Source organism: Gorilla gorilla, chromosome 22 (assembly GCF_029281585.2).
Source record: "Gorilla gorilla gorilla isolate KB3781 chromosome 22, NHGRI_mGorGor1-v2.1_pri, whole genome shotgun sequence".
Classification (NCBI taxonomy): domain Eukaryota; kingdom Metazoa; phylum Chordata; class Mammalia; order Primates; family Hominidae; genus Gorilla; species Gorilla gorilla.
Window position 1 is genome coordinate 45,759,732 of NC_073246.2, and position 16,754 is coordinate 45,776,485.

At 57.1% G+C, this 16,754-nt stretch overlaps 1 protein-coding gene across 6 annotated transcripts in view; it reads left to right on the plus strand.

The window, feature by feature from the left end:
• The window catches only part of AGPAT3 (1-acylglycerol-3-phosphate O-acyltransferase 3), a 121,716-nt gene that overhangs the window by 63,409 nt on the left and 41,553 nt on the right, over positions 1 to 16,754 (plus strand). The window contains exon 1 of one of the 6 annotated variants that reach the window (XM_055373691.2): positions 11,450 to 11,571. The exons of the other annotated variants lie outside the window; for them this stretch is intronic. The gene's annotated coding sequence lies outside the window, so the exon portion shown is untranslated. Of the gene's footprint in view, positions 1 to 11,449; positions 11,572 to 16,754 lie in introns of those variants that run through there. 6 annotated transcript variants of the gene reach the window in all.

The following is a 16,754-nucleotide window of genomic DNA, read 5'->3' on the forward strand; positions in this document are numbered from 1 at the left end:
CCCCACGCCAATCTTCTTTTTGCCCTACAGAGTTTGTGCCTTGGCCCCACCCTAGGTGGCTCCGGCAGGTTCCTCAGCTGTGTGTACCCACCACCCCCACCTTGTCTGCACGTGACTGTGACTGACTTTAGGAGGCCACACAATTCAGGAAGCAGAGTGTGCCACCCTGGCCAGACATACCATATTTTGAAAACTCCGTGCGTTCTCGTTATTTCAGTGTGAGGTGCCTGAGTGGCGGGGCCCCGATAGCCAGTCCCCTGTGACCTTCAGAAGGAGGCCACTGCTCCCGTAGTGGGTGCCTCATGCGGGTGGGGAGCTCTGTGTGCCCACCTTTCATGGAAGCAGGGCATGTACAGCCGTGCGGCGGCAGCAACAGCGTAAGATGGTTCCGACAGGCTCCAGAGCACAGGAGATGGGCCTGGCTCTGGGCTGCATGCGGGCTTGTGTGCTTTGTTTGGTTTGCATAGTAACCCGCACCCTGTCCCCATGTGGATTGGAAGGACACTCTGTCAGCCGCTCCCTGCCATCACCACACACTCCTGGAGCCTCTGCCACCACGGCCCGTGCTGACCCCAGAGCAAGTCAAAGCCAGGAGCCTTCCCACGGTGGGACTTCTATTTTTATGTGTGTCCTTATTTGTTTATTGAAAGATGTGAAGGGCAAGTGGCATTGGCACACAGAACAAGACGGTGCCACCTGCTGGCTACAGCAAAGCCACCTCCCCCGGTCGCCGCTGTGCTGGGCAAGGCCTGGTCCCTGCAGAACCGGACGCGGCCTGCCAGAGCCAGTGTGTGTGGCAGGACAGGGGACACCTGCAGAGGCTCGGCCTGTGGACGCTGCTCCTTACTGGGATGGAGGGAGAAGGCGCGGCCTGCATTCCTCAGGCTGGAGGGTGGGCAGGATGGGCAGCAGGGGCTGTGGGCCCGTGAGTGCTGGGCCTCGACCCTCTCTGTTGAGGTCCTGCCCGTGTCACTGGCCTGGGGACAGCTCCCGCCTGGCTGAGTGCCGAGCTAAATCCAGATAAACAGGTTGGTGAGATGGCGCTCCCAGCGAGCTCACAGTGTCTCATTAACCTCATAAATGCAGCGGACACTGTCTGGGCTGCAGGTGACAGACGCGTTCTCTGGAGCACCGACAGCCCAGGCGTGCCGGAGAGAGAGGACTTGAGTGACTGTCCTCCTGGAACCCAGGGTGCCTTGTCCTGGCACTTCTGTGTGCATCATCCAGCCCCGTTTTCACGTTCAGGAAGTCACGAATCCACAGTGTCTTTGAAGAAAGTGGGGAATAGAGTTATCAACCGTCACTCCACGGAGAGTCTAAGGCAGAGAGAAGTTGGGTTCCCCTTCCACGGTTCCCTGCCCCCGGGGACACAGCTGTGGGAGGTCTTAGGGCAGAGACGCCGCACGGTGGGGTAGGGGGCTCTGGTGCCAATACCAGTGCAGCCCGGTTCCCTGTCCTGGGCCTGCCAGTGACTTTGTGGTCCTGGGCGGGATTATTTTCAGAGGCAGTGGAGCTAGCAGGGCAGAGCTGTGCTGAGCGCTGAGGGATCATTTGTGTAAAGCACCTGCCACTGAGTGTGACCTCAGGGTTGCCCGTGCGACCTCAGCGTGGCCCATGGGACCTCGCTGTGGTGTGTCTCAGCAACATCATCTTTCTTACTGTCCCTGTTCTCTGGGCCTCTCTCAGACCTTGGGGGCAGCAAGCTCTGCCCCGTGAACTCAGAGGCTGCAGCTCCTGATTGTGGGTGTCCACAGTGGGCAGGCCTGGGGGGGTGAGGGTGGGTGGTGTTTCTGTCGGGATGAGGGGAAGGCGGGGATGAGGTGGGGGTGCACACCTGGGCTGAGGGGAACAGGGGGAAGCAGGGCTTGCTGGCACATTCCCAGGGGGCTGCTGTAGGGGCCAGTGTCCCCTCCCTGGGGTGGCAGGAGGTGGCTCCTCACGGTGGCCGGGGTGGCCCACAGCAGGCCAGCGTGCGGTCCTCAAGCTGCTGGTGACAAACGCAAGGGGCCTGCTGCCCTGTCCCTCGGGTGGGCGCCACCTCCTTCCTGCATGTTCCTGTTCTGCATTACAGATTGTTTTTATGGCCCCCACTACGTGAGATCCTGGGGCAGGGGCTGTGGGGGCTCTAGAGTGGGGGTGAACGCACGTCTGAGGCTCGTCAGGGACTCATCGTGGGGCCCTGGGGTGGGTTTGCCGTTGCCTTTTCTCGAGGGCCCCGTGACTGGACAGCCCAACTGCTCTCCAGGTCAGTTTTCTTGTCCAGACCCGGGGTCAGGGCGGACACTGGACGAGGGGGAGTGTCAGTGAGGGAAACAGAGACCTTTTAGAAATGGTGTCACACTGACACCTGCGTGCTGGTCCTCCCACGTTCCCCGCATCTGGTGCTAGTGACGTCCCACTGCTGGGGTGAGGGAGGTTAATCACACCTGGAGTTTCGCTCGGTCACTGGCATGAGAAAGGGAATGTGGGATCTTCATGGGGTTTATCTGAAGAAAGATTGTATTGACATCCTAAAAACACTCTATTTTATGTTGTGGCTCTGAGGAGGCCTCCAGGAAATTGAATCAACATACTCGGTTCTTCTCTTTTAATATTTTTGTATAAATCATTAAGTTTTCATGTCCAGGGAAATAATCAGGAGATATTACATTCCTATGACATTTGTTTGGGCGATATGTTCAGATGAGCTTTGTTCTTCTTAACCTTGGAAAAGGGATGTGGAGGTAAAAACCGAAGAGCCACGTGGAGTAGGACGCCGCATCGGCCCCGTTAGTGCGACTCCCAGGCGGAGAACTGCCGCGTGCTTCAGCTTTGATTGACACTGAGCATCCCCAGCCACCGGCACTGTCGTCAGGATTCAGACAGTGCAGCTCCCGTTCATCAGAAACACCACCAGAAGGGGATTTTGGCAAAAGTCTTATACCAAAATCCATTATTTCAAAATAAGTAAAACCATGATTCTAAACATTCTAGGTTTGCTATAAAGAGCATGATGAAAAGCTCCAGCTGTCTCAGTGTTCCATACAGGTTGAGGTTTTGTTTCCATTCTGCTTTTTACCTGAAGAGGATCTCGTGTGTGTGTGTGTGTGTGTGTGTGTGTGTGTGTGTGTGTGTGTGTGTGTGTCTACCTACCTACTACCCATTTGTCATCTGTCTATAATTGACAAAATATAATTGTGTATATTTATGGAGTACCATGTGATCTATGTGTACATTGTAGAAAGATTAATTAAGCTAATTAACATAGCTATCAGCTCACCAACATCGTTTTTGGTGGTGTGGATGTTAAAAATCTATTCTTTCCCTGATTTTGAAACATGATACCTTATTGTTAACTGGTCGCCACACAGCGCGGTCGATCACGAACACGTCCCTCCAGTCTAACTGAAACTGTTCCCTTTGATCAGCACCTCCCTTGCCCATCCTTGCACAAGCCCCCAGCCCCTGGTAACCACCGTGCTCCTCCCAGTTCTGGTGAGACCTCCATTTCCGATTCCTCGTGTGAGTGAGGTCGTGCAGGACTTGTCGTTCTGTGACTGGCTGATTATCCACTCAGTGTCGGGTCTACCACGTTTGTCTGTGATGTTGCCAGTGACAGGACTTCCTTCTTCCTTATGGCTGAATAATAACACAGCGTTACGCACTGCACGCTTGCTGTCCATTCGTCTGTTGGTGGGCACCTGGGCTGCCTCCATCGTGTGGCTGTTGGGGGTGATGCTGCAGTGAACATGGGCGTGCAGATGTCTGTTTGACACACTGATTTCAGTTCCTTTAGATACATACCCAGAAGTGGGATTGCTGGACCTTATGGTAGTTCCTTTTGTTTTTTTGAGATGGAGTCTTGCTCTGTCGCCCAGGCTGGAGTGCGATGGCACGGTCTCGGCTCACTGCAAGCTCCGCCTCTTGGGTTCAAGCGATTCTTTTGCTTCAGCCTCCCGAGTAGCTGGGATTACAGACACCCGCCACCATGCCGGGCTAATTTTGTATGTTTAGTAGAGATGGGGTTTCACCATGTTGGCCAGACTGGTCTCGAACTCCTGACCTCGAGTGATCCACCCGCCTTGGCCTCCCAAAGTGCTGGGATTACAGGTGTGAGCCACCGCCCTGGGCCAGTAGTTCCATTTTTGACTTTTGGAGGCACCTCCAGATGGTTTGTATAGTGGCCACACTGACTGACGCTCTCTCTCCCCCACAGCGTGCCAGGTGCCTTTTCTCTGCGTTCTCGTCAACACCTGTTACATTCGTCTTTTTGATAATAGCCAACTGAACGGCATGAAATGACACCTCCCTGTGGCTTCGATTTGCTTCTCCCTGATGGTTAATAATGCCGAACAGCTCTTCGTTAACCTGCTGGCTGTCGGTGTGGCTCCTTCTGAGGCACAGCCGTTTGGGTCCTTTGCTGTTTGCTTTCTTGCTATTGAGTCTGAGCCCCTTTACCCCGTGGATGCTGGGCCTGCATCGGGCATGTGGTCTGCAGGGTTTTCTCTCCCTTGGGGGTCGTCTCTTTACCCTGTCACTCCCTTTGTCATGCAGAAGCTGTTTAGTTTGCTGTAATCCCAGTGGTCTATGTTTGCTTTTGTCGTGTATCTTTTTTAAAGCTCTGCCATCTGTTTTCTCCATGGGGAAAGGTTTGGGAATATCGATGATGTCATCATACTCCTGGCTGCTTCTTGGCATTTTCCATGCCCAGCATTGTTCTCAGTGCGCCCCGGGGGTCTTTGGCTCTCCATAGCCTGCTGGCATCCGTGTGTTGTTATTCTTTCTTTATGGTTGAGGAAACTGAGGCACAGCTTGGAAGCGGTTGGCACTGGGGTTAGGCTCCAGTAGTCTCGGCATGTAGCAGCAAGTGTGGGAGGGGCAGCACAGGGGAAAGGTGAGGGGAGAGTCAGGAGAGAAGGACGCCGCATACCAGATGCCCAGAGGCCCCGGCGGCCTCCATCCAAGCACAGGCCCAAGCACCAGCTGCAAGAGCCAGAGGACGGCACTCCCGCGCCTGCCACGAGCCTCACGTGCAGAGTGGACAGTGGCATGGAAACGCCAGAGGGTTAGAACTGAGCAGCAGGACGGGGTCTGTGGGTGCACGAGAGGAGGCCCTTGGTCTGGAACAGCCTGGGGTCCCCATGTGCTGGCCTGGTGTGGGCTGGCCACACCTGGTGTGCCGCTTCCTTTCTCAGTCATGACCAGCTGCCGTATGCCATACCAGGGCAGGGGCAGTGGAGCAGGTGTCTGCCCCACATTGCTCATCCTTGGTAGTTTGGGTGATGAGGTTTTGAGGACTGGATGCTGGAGAACAGGCAGACATGAGTGCCCGGCACGCCAGCTCCCCGAGCACCAGCTCCGCCGAGCACCAGCTCCCCGCCCGAGCACCAGACCCTGAGCACCAGCTCCCCTGCCGAGCACCAGCTCCCCCCCACCCTGAGCACCAGCCCCCTGAACACCAGCCCCCCGAGCACCAGCTCCCATATGCCAGTCCCCTGAGAACCAGCTCCCCGAGCACGCCAGCCCCCCAAGTACCGGCTCCCACACACCAGCCCTCTCACCGCAGTGTGCCTGTCCCCACCTCCCAAGGGTGGAAGGAGGGGCCTCCAGGCCTCGTCTTCCTTCACCGTGCCCATGCTCAGAGATGGTGACTTCATAAGAGGCCACAGAGGCTCTGCAAGTCCCCAGGCCGTCGGCTGCCTGGCCCTGGCCTGTGTGGCAGCGCAACCTCGTTGGTAGAGTCAGGAGGCTGGGCCTCCACTAGGATGTTATACAGGCAGCATGGCTTAGGTGTCAGAGACGGGAAAGGACCTGGAAGAAAAGAACTGTTTCCTTTAGGCCCCGTGGGGTAACCAGAAGGTAAGACTAGGAGGTGTGCGATGGTGATGGGGCGGAGGAGGGGACAGCGGGAACCTGCGGAGGGGCGGGCTCAAGCCCTGGTCGTGAGCAGGATGACATTCAGATAGCTGGGAGCACGAGGAGGCCACGTGCCCATGGTGGAGGAGCCACAGCACAAAGCAAGCCACGCCATGCCACCCACGTGCTGCCATATCACATCACGCCACTCACGCCACCCACACGCCACCCATGCCACCCACACCACCTCTGCCCCTCACATGTCACCGACGCCACTCACATGCCACTCACACGCCATTGACACGCCACCCACGCCACTCACATGCCACCCAGGCCACCCACACCACCTCTGCCCCTCACATGTCACCCACGCCACTCACATGCCATTGACACGCCACCCACGCCACTCACGCCACCCACGCTACTACCCATGCCACCCATGTGCCGTCCACCACCCACGCCACCCACCACTCACATGCCACACACAGAACCAGTGTGGAGGCTGGACAGAGGGGGCTTCTCACCTGAGAGCATGAGGAAGCAGTGGGGAGCACCTGGAAATTCTGGAGAGCTCAGCAAAGTCACCAAAGTGCCGTGCCGCGCTAGCACGCTTTGCTGTGCGGGCATCGGTTGTGTCACACACTGGGCCGTGTGGTGGCCTTGAGTGGCGAGGGAGCAGGAGGCAGGCTCAGGACACACCACAAAAGCAAATGTCAGAGCTGGGACCCAGGGGCAGCGCCCTCCAGTAGCAGCACCCAGATCCCGCCTCCCTCCAGCCCCGGGGAGGCTGAGCTGGGGTCCCCAGCTGGGAGTGCCCCCAAGTGCCTGGCCCTGGCAGGCATGAAGCCGTTCAGGAGGAGGGCAGGGCCAGCATAGGCCCCACAATGTCCCCACAGTTTTTACAGTGAGAAGTGGCCTTAGAGGTCAAGTCCAGGAGCGGCCTGCAGGGCGGCCTCTGCACGCAGTACTGGGCATCGCCGCCGCCGCGGAGCTCGGAGAGACCTGAGGCCGGGCCCACAGATGCTCACTGCTCGGTAGGGGCATTCTGGGGCCTCAGGGCTGGGTCCACCTGGCATTTGGGGAGTCTGTTATTCAGACATGGAAAGGGAACGACTCTCCTAGGAAGGGATTTTTTTTTTCCTTATCACGAGAAAGGCAGTGACCCAGGCGTGGGGCAGGAAGGACAACCTGGCTTCATCATCCCAGGCGGCCACGGAGGAGCTCAGACTCAGGCCCACAGCACCTCAGCTACTCTGGAGATTAAGGAGTGGAGAAGCCTCAGCCAGGGCTCGGGGCTTGGGGCAGTGCCCTGGCTCTCCAGGTGCGCTAAGCACACAGATCATGCCAGGCTTTTTCCCTGATGGCGGCTCGAGTCGGAAGCCAGAGTGTAGAACAGTAGCAGAGCCCGCCCAGCTGTTCCTAAGCCAGGCCTAGGCCCCACTGCAGGGTCACACGGAAGGCTCACGTGCTGCAGCCCTGGCCCCCCCACCTGCAGCTCGGGCACCCCTGGGGCCAGCCATCGTGGTCAGTCTGCTCACTTCAAAGCGGGGGAGCCAAGGCCAGAGAAGTCCAGTGACCTGCCAGGACCCCGGCTCTGCAGCCCAAGGAGGCCAGGACTGAAGCAAAAGCAGGGAGAGGGGAGGACAATGCGGCCCCAGCCCCTTGTGCCTGACGTCACGCCAGGCTGGCACCAGGCCTCCAACCCCAGCCGGGTTCCTGAGCCTCCCCTAGCAGTGGCGAGCACGGCATTGTTTACCAGGGGCTGTGGACTTTTCTGTGGGTGCACCTGCAGCGTTCGTCTGTCTGAGAGCAGACGCCTGTCCTCCGTGGGGCCAGTGCCTCTGCCCTCCTGGCACACGGCCACAGTGCCTCCCTCCGGAAGAATGGCCTGGGAGTCAAAGCTGCAAGTTTTAGTTGTCTCTTCATGTACAAGGATTTCTCCGGCAGAGGAAGACACAGTGAGAGAATCAGGTGGCACGCCGGTAATGCCTGTGTTGAAAGACCTGCTCGTGAATGAGCTCTGCCCCTATAATGCTTCTGTTCTATCACAGCCGAAAAGCTCACCTGACTGCTGCCCACAGAGACTTCAGATACCTTGGCAAAAACAAGACATCCTTTCCTTTTCCCGACCGCAGCTCTTGGATGGAGGCGCGGAGGCCTAGTGCTTCTGAGTGGAGCCGTGCCTGGCGCCAGCCTGGCTCTCCTGTGTCAGCTCCGCCTAGAGCGGCTCCCAGGCCTCTGTGCCTCAGCGAAAAGGGCTTCCCTGTGTATTTGCAACTGCATGGCCTGTTTCCTTGCCCTAAAATTTGTTAAAATCTTCAAGATGTGAACAAGCTTTTTTCCTCTTTAAAAAAAAAAAATGACATATTTAGAGTAGGCTGTGGGTCCCTGGGACGCTGGTTCCCCCAAGTATTTTTCTCTAATAGAAATCTTTGGTTTTGTTTTTAAAAGGAATTCTCCATTCACGTACTGTTCTGAATGGTAGCCATGTTTGCTTTAAGATAAAAGAACACCCCGCCTGCAAACCTGAGTGGGGCTGGCACTCCTGGGTGGGGGAACATTGACCCTGTGGCTTCCTGTGGCCCTGGAGAACACTCAGGCTTGCTATTATCACAGGAGTACCCATGAGTGACTTTTGGATTTTGGAAAATGCAAAGCATGTAGATAAGAAGTTGGTCCCTAGATATGTGTAAGTCCCAAAGGCCCACTGGGTGGGGCGCTAGTGAATTGAGCTGAAAGTAGCAGAATCTGCCTTGAGCTGACCTAGGTGGGAAGCCCCAGGGGTCAGCTCCTCTACGCTGGCCTTTGCTTGGCTTGGCGGAGGCGCGCAAGGCCCCTGACTATATCCGTTCCTCCTCTGGGCCACCCTCTAGGTTGCTTTCCACTGCAGGCCTGTCTCCTTGAGGTGACATCGTGGCTGCCTCTGCCCCAGCCATCACAACTTGATACAGATAAGTCTGATGTCAGGAAAAGGGAGTTTTTTTTGTTTTGTTTCGTTTTTCTGGAGACAGGGTCTCCCTCTGTCACTAAGGCTTAAGTGCAGTGGCGCAATCCTGGATCACTGCAGCCTTGAACTCCTGTGTTCAGGTGATCCTCCTGCCTCCGAAAGTGCTGGAATTACAGGCGTGAGCCACCATGCCTGGACAGGAAAAGGGAAATTTCTTTTTGCAACCTTTTGTCAGGGGCTGAAACCTTTCTGGAAGCTCCAAAAGACTCCTCTCTCTCTCTCATTAACTACCTCTAAGGCAGTCATTAGGATGCATCCCATGAAACCAGATGACTTCTGCATAGCCATTGCCTTCTGTACCTCAGGCAGGGTCTTGTTAGAAGAAGTGCCAGGCAGAGGTTGTGTGGGCAGCCAGTCATATTTGCATATTTTGGAGTGACTGTGCAGACAGTGCTGGACTAAGGAAGTTGTCTGGGTCCTCGTTGCAGAGGGAGGAGGAAGCAGCTCACACGCTTGCTGTTGTCTGGTGGGAGGGCTGCGTTTCTCCTCTCTCCCCCACTTTCTCTCTCTCTCTCTCTCTCTCTCTCACACACACACACACACACACTCACACTCACTGTTGGGTTTCTTGGGCTGCTAACAGGATTAAATGAATGTCTTGGTTCCATGGTGTGCATTTCAAACTAGAGAGCTAAGTTAGTTAACATTGCTCATTGGGATAGAAGGAACGTACTGAGGAACGTACTGAGGATTAGAAGTCAGAATTCTTGAATCTGCAAATCATTTTTTTTTTTTTTTGAGACAGAGTCTTGCTCTTGTTGCCCAGGCTGGAGTGCTCACTGTAACCTCTGCCTCCCGAGTTCAAGCGATTCTCCTGCCTCAGCCTCCTGAGTAGCTGGGATTACAGGCATGCTAATTTTTTGTATTTTTAATAGAGACAGGGTTTCACCATGTTGGCCAGGCTGGTCTCAAACTCCTGACCTCAGGTGATCCACCAGCCTCGGCCTCCCACAGTGCTGGGATTACAGGTGTGAGCCACCGTGCCCGGCCTGCAAATCTTCTATTTTGTTCAGACACTAACTCCAGCCCTATAAATAGTCATCCAATACTTCCAGTAAATGGTGCGCCTCATATTGATCTGCCTGGTTGCCTTACCGTGTTTGTTACATTGCTGTGTAACGAGTTAGCCACAAACTTAGCAGCGAAAACAACAGACATCTATTATCTCACACAGCTGCGGAGGGTCAGGAATCCAGGAGTGGCTTAGCGGGCGATTCTGGATGTCACGTGGAGTCACATGGGGTCAATGTGTTGGCCGGGGATGCAGTCACCTGAAGCCTTGTGAGGGGGAAGGAGGGGCTCCCCCAGGCCTGGGAAGGCTGCGGCTGCCCCATCACGCTCTCTCCTCCACCAGCTTCACAGGTTCACAGAAGTAAAGGCTGAGCATGTCAGGACTGAGCTGAGCGGTTCCCACCTCTCAGTCCACAGTTTCCCACAGAGCACGCAGGGGCCGCACCAGGGCTGGGACGGAGCTGCGACCAGGCTAGGGGAGCATCCTGGGCAAACCCTGCTGGGGACAGGTTCTTTGTGTCTGATGCCGTGGGAGATGCACGAGCAGTGACTTTCACTTTATCCCACTGTGGCCCCGTGACCCTGAGCGAGAATGCATTGGCCGGGCCTCCAGGGGACGCTCCCTTAGTAACACCCCATCCCTGTTCCTGTGTGCTGTCGAGGGCCTCTAGGGGGCGCTCCCTTGATAACACCCCACCCCCGTCGCTGTTGTTGTCGGGGGCCTCCCGTGCCCCAGGAGGTTTCCCAGGGCGATGCTCTGGTCCCTGAGTCCTTTGATCTCATCTCCCTAGTTTAGCCTTTGAGCTCCATTTCAGATTGAGAGGTTTCAGGCTGGAGAGACATGGAGGGACGTGCCTGACTTCTGGAGGATAAGAGGCGGCCCACCTCACGGCTCTTCCAGCGTGGGAGCTCTGAACGTGGGACCTGGAGCACCGCCGTTTAGCAAACCTTGCTGCAGTTTGGAGAGAGTGTCACGGGCGCCTGGCCTGTCCGGCAGGCTGGGTGGCTGTTCTCTGTTGAGCCCACAGCCATGCCCCACATGCAGGACATTTGCCTATCACTTGGAGGCCTTTCAGGGATCTTGCTAGCCCACGGCTGAGCACAGGGTAGACCTCACCAACTCACCCACAACCTGGCCCCTTGACACACTGGTGTTGTGAGGAGGAAGATGTGGGCACTCTTAGGTCCCTGGTCCTAGGGGTCTGTGCTGGGGTGGGGCTCGTTGACCTGCATCCTGGCTGGCCCTGTGACTCTGCCTGTTTACAGTGAGCAGCTCCTGGCCAAAAGCTGCTTATTGGATTAGCCGGTGCCCCGACGGCAGAGCCCGCAGCTGTGCGCAGGAGGACGGGCCCGTGTGTATGTCCTGCTTCAGCGCGTTCCTGGGGTCCCTTGAGTTGGTCTCTGTGACTAGAAGGACAGTGCTGGCCGTGCAGGTGGCACCCTGGGGGTGCCCAGCACCCACTTCCTGCTGAGCAGATGCTTTGGGTGGCCACGGCCCCTGCCAAGCCTGGGCAGCTCAGGCCAGGTCCTAATCCCTCCGCTTGAGCTCGGCTCCTCACCCTTCGGCCAGGCTGACACCTGCTCCCCGCAGGTCCTTCTCGCCGGCTTCAGGCAGCACAGGACCGAGGGCTGAAGATGCTGAGCAGCTACCCGGCCTGCCTCTTCTCAGGGATCTGTGTGGCCCTGCTGGCGGTGGCTTTGGCCTATTACTTCTACTGGTGAGTGAGGCCAGGGCCCGGGGGCCTGGGCAGTCCTGGGGGCCTTTACTGTGTGCTCCCCTCCTCTTCCAGCTCTGGACCGTTCTCTGCATGTCAACAAACCATGCCTAGCCCTTTGCAGGGGAACTCCTGGGAGGTAGGGAAGCAGGGAATGGCAGGAACTCATTCTGATCCCTCCTGGGGTCCTTGGGCAGCTCTCCCATCCTTCTGCAAAGGGGTTTTTGTTCAGAACATTCCTGAAGGAGCTGAGTGGTTTCATACCATCTGGGCGGTGTTCGTAGATGCCTGGCATGTCCTGGGAAGGACAAGTGCCTGATGTATGGGCACAGACTCCCTCTGCCCCCCAAGGCAGGTGCTGTAGGGTGGCTGATTTACATGGTGATCTGCACCCTGGGCAGAAAATGCGTAGTTGCCATCAAAGTGGCGCTGCTCTGTCACACCCATTGCCTGATGGGCTGGTTTATGGTGATCGCAGGCGATTTCCCAGCTGCCCTTGACCAGAGTCCCTGCCGGCTCTTACTGCAGAAGCTGAGAATCAGCAGGCGTCACAGATCACGCTGGCCTAGGATTTCAGAGACTCGGTCCCAACCCCGCTGTGTCTCCGGGCTGGGATTAGATGGGGTGTTTTTGCTCCAGGCCTCCAGTGCTCGTTGGTAAAACGGGACACTGATGCCGCCTGCCGTTTCTGCAGAGGGTCAAAGGGCACAAGATGCATGCCAGCCTCTGTCCATGGGGTGTGTGATGATGGTACCAGGTGGTGCAGGGGGCAGCTGGGGGGACCCAAAAACCCCAAGTCTGGGTGCCGACTTTATTTTCTAGAGCCGGAGAACGGGGTGATTTCCTAGGAAGAGACCACAGCTCCCCTGGAGGTTCCACGCTAGATTGTGTTTGTTTTTCTTGGTGCACACTTGGCCAGGAGCTGCTTCTCTCTGATCTGGAAGCTTTCTCTTCTATAGATCCGATTAATGCACTTCCATTGCTAACAGCAGGGAGGGTCACTGCAGGTGACAGAGGCAGGAGGATGCCCAGTCTTCCCCATGACTCAGTTTATGTAAAAACGATCAATACTGTTTACAAAGAGGTTTACCCAGAGCCAAAAGACAGAATCCTAAGGCTGAGGCAGGAGGATCCCTTGAGCTCAGGAGGTCAGGGCCACAGTGAGCTGTGATTATGCCACTGCACTCCAGCCTGGGCAACAGAGCGAGACCCCATCTCTAAAAAACAAACAGAACCTAAGTGTGGAATTTAGGAGACAAATTAGCCCGGGATTTGGGGCCTCTGAGAGTTTGAGCAAGGGGGTCGGTCATTGGTGAGGGTTCCAAAACCCCAGGAGCAACCGCTCACTCATCCTCAACCTGGGGCTACCGCGAGTGTGACGGGGGCCATGTACACAGGGCAGGCTGGCCCCGGCGAGCGGGCGACTCTGGCGGCTTCCACGGACCGTTCCTGGCGCCTGGGCGGAGAAAGGGTATCAAGTCATTTCTTGGGATTCGTGGCTGAGCTATGCAGTTTCACAAATGCTCAAAATGATGAAAGACCTATTATGTGTTGGGAAAAGAGCGCCTCTGTCTGGGAAAAGTGCAGCATTGCACCTGAGCAGCTGCTCGTAATTGGCTTATGCCAAGCCTCTCAGCTTCAGCCTGCTGACCAGGTGGCAGGGGACTGGCTGTGCCACCTCCTCACCCACAGCGTTTCCAAGGACATGCATTTCTCCTTTGCCCTCAGGTCTTCAGTAAGTTAGCTGTGGAATTCGAGGCCTCAAGTGGTACCTGCGCCGTGGCAGCGTACCCACAGGTGCCATTTAGTGGCACTTGCAGTACGACCTGGGAGCTTCCGGAACCTGTGGGCTTGTGAGGTCCCTGTTGATCCTGTTTGACCTGGAGGGCCACAGAGGCGGCTTGGTTTTTTTGTGGGGACAGAGACGTTGAGCCTCACGGTGGGTGCTGGGCCTGTAATAGGAACGATTCTGCATTGATGGCACCACGGGTCCAGGGAGGCCTCGCCAGCTCCCTCCCAGAGCAGGAAGGAGGGCTGGCCACTCACCAGGAGCCTGGGAGTCTGGCGTCCTTCACGAGGCGCTCCTGAAGCACCTCTGCCCACCCTGCATTCGCCACACGTGCCCAGGCACCAGGTGACGGACAGCAGGGAGCCCACAATGCCAGCTCTTCCTGGAGACGCCCGCCCCTGCGGTGGCCACTGGTGTTCAGTATGTGACTCTCCGAGCGCGGGGTTCTGGACCAGGAACCCTCTGTGCTCGGTCCACATGAAAAGAGCAGCTTCTCGTTCATCTTCAGAGACCTGCTCTTAATGGGCAGCAGGGGCTCTGAATGCTGAGAAAACCACACAAGTGGCAGCTGGGTGCCTGGCCCTGCAGCCACGCCTGCCAGCGGTCACCCTAGGGTGCAGCAGTCACCCTGGGCTGCTGTGGTCAGGTGGGGTCTTGTCTTTAGCCCCCTTCGGTGGCTCACTTGGTGGGAGGAGGGTGGCAGGGCGGTGCCATTGCCTCATCTGGGCTCAGGGAGACCCGGCAGGACCTCTGTTCTGTCTCCCGTCACCTGTGTTGTATACAGAGAAAAAGCCGTCCTGGCAGCCCTCAGAGCCCCTTGCCTGTTGGGGATGGAGGAAGACAGGCCTCGGGGCCTTGTTCATCTGGCATTTCCACAGCAGAGGGAGGGAGGCCCGCTCCCCAGGGCCGGGTGGCCAGGGTGCGTGGTCATGCTGGGACATCATTTTCTTTTTATCTTTTTTTTTGGGGGGGTGCGGGGATGGAGTCTCGCTCTGTCGCCCAGGCTGGAGTGCAGTGGAGTGATCTCAGCTCACTGCAAGCTCCGCCTCCCGGGTTCACACCATTCTCCTGCCTCAGCCTCCCGAGTAGCTGGGACTACAGGCGCCAGCCACCACGCCGGCTAATTTTTTGTATTTTTAATAGAGACGGGGTTTCACCATGTTAGCCAGGATGATCTCGATCTCCTGACCTCGTGATCCACCTGCCTCAGCCTCCCAAAGTGCTGGGATTACAGGCGTGAGCCACTGCGCCCGCCCGGGACATCATTTTCTGCTTGTAAACCAGAAACCTCCTTCCTCCCTCCTGCCTTCCCATAGGATTTTATCGATCGCCTACTGTATACCAGGCACTGGCTAAGCCCTGCACGCACAGTGGTGAGCAGGCAGTCCTCACCCTCCTGGGGCTCGATTTCCCAGAACCCTCAAGAGAAAGCCAGTCCTCAGGGGTCAGCAAGTTCCACGTTCAGCTTCGGCTTTTGGCCATTCCTGCCGCCAGGCCACGCTGAGAGTCTGCTGGGGCACCTCGGTTCCCTGCGCCTGGCCTGCCAGGCCTCAGCCGCCACGGCCTGCGTCACGGAGGAAGGGGGCTGCAGCTGCACCCCCAGGAGGGGAGGTTGGAGTCGGGGTGGGGCGGGCCACGTGCTGTTGGTGTAGGATGGGCAATGGCAGTAGTGGCAGCTTATTACCACATCAGGAGAGGCCAGAGCGTTTTCAGCAAGGTCAGAAGCCTGCGCTGTGTTTAAAATCAGGGCGAGAGGGAGACAGGGAGGGAATGTTCCGCCGCCTAAACCACTTTCCCGCCACGTCTTTCACATGGAGTGGAGGGGCAAGTGCCTGGGCCCGGTGGTGGCAGCTTCGGGAGGGTTCCATGAGGCTGCCTCGGGAAGCAAGGGTCCCGGCGGAGCTGGGTGTTCTCCTGGGCCCCCTCAGGACAGCAGCATCCACTTCAGGCGCCGCCTCTCTAAGGAGCCACACCTCCCTCTCGGGCCAAGTATGAAAACGAGCCACAGCACCACGTGTGCCAGGGCCCCAGCATTTCACCCACGTGGCAGAATCTGTGCCCCAAATGTCACAGCGCCTCTCCACCTCGGAAATGCAGGCTGAGAGGAGGCCCCGGCCCTCGCCACTCTGGAGCGATGGCTATTTCAGGCTCCAGGAGGCCGCTGAGTGGTTCCCGGGCTGGCCCTGCATTGCGGCTGGGCAGGGGCCACACGTCCCTCCCCCGTGGGCCCTGGGTGCCTGGAATCTGGAGCAGAGAGAGAGAGAGGGAAGGTAACAGCGTGGCCTGTACATCCCTGCCTGCGGGCGCTGGCCTCGCTGTCCCTGGGTGCTGCCTGAGGACTCCAGGGCACTCTCTTTCCTGGAGAGGAGGCCGCGGGAGTCATCGTGGGGCAGATCCTGGAAGCCAGCAAGGCCGCCCCTCCTCCTAAGTGGCACTGATTGACAGGGGAGAAAGACAGAGGCTTGTTCCCCAGAAAAGCACAGAAAACCAGCCTTGTTCCTCAGACAGGAGATGCATGTGCCAGGAGGCAGGCAGGGGGACGGCTGTGCTCGGCCTCTGTGCAGTGGGATTATTAGGGACAAATTCCAGAACAAAACTTGGGTTTCGTCTAAGCTTTTTGGGGATTTGGGGAAAGCAGAAGAAAAGAGGGAGCCCAGGAGGAGGTCGATACACCGTGCCAGGAAATGAGGAACAGCTCAGATGTGCAGTGTTAGCGCTTTTCCATGAATCACCTCTTACCTCTAGAACAGCAAGTGCGGGAGGTGTCCAGGTGCGGGGGGGCCATGTGCCCTCAGGGGCTTCCCTCCCCAGCCCGCCTGGAGACATCATCACTGACTCAGCTCCGGCAGGCAAGGGTCCCTCGGGGTCTACCACTGGGATTGACCCCAGCAAGTCGGACCCTTTCTCAGAAGCCCAGAGGGAGGGCAGAGCCGTAGCCACAGTTTGGAGGCATCTGCTGGGCTAGTGCATGTTTTAACAGCACCTGTGACAAGGTGAGGCAGCATGGGTGGCCCTGCAGGTGGCGGTTTGCATATGTGCACATCCAGCCAGCTCCATTTTCCAGTCTGGGGACTATGGTGACAGGAAGTAAAAAGCCTGCGATTTAGCCTATGGGGTCCCAGGGTCATCCCGGGGTCGCACCTTGGCTACTAGGCTTGGGGGTTCTGTGTGCGATTTCAGGAGAGACACACAGCCCATCGCACACCTGACAGCCGTCACCCTAAAGAAAATTCGGCTGAACTGGGCACACTGGGGACTGTGGAGCTTTTTCATTCACATTACACATTTCATTTCACTTCATGTTTTATTGGTCTGAGTAATGGTTTAGAAACTTTTACTTCAAAATGTTTGTGCATCTGAGATTTTCTGACTTTATATCCGGACGGGGCGCCGTAAT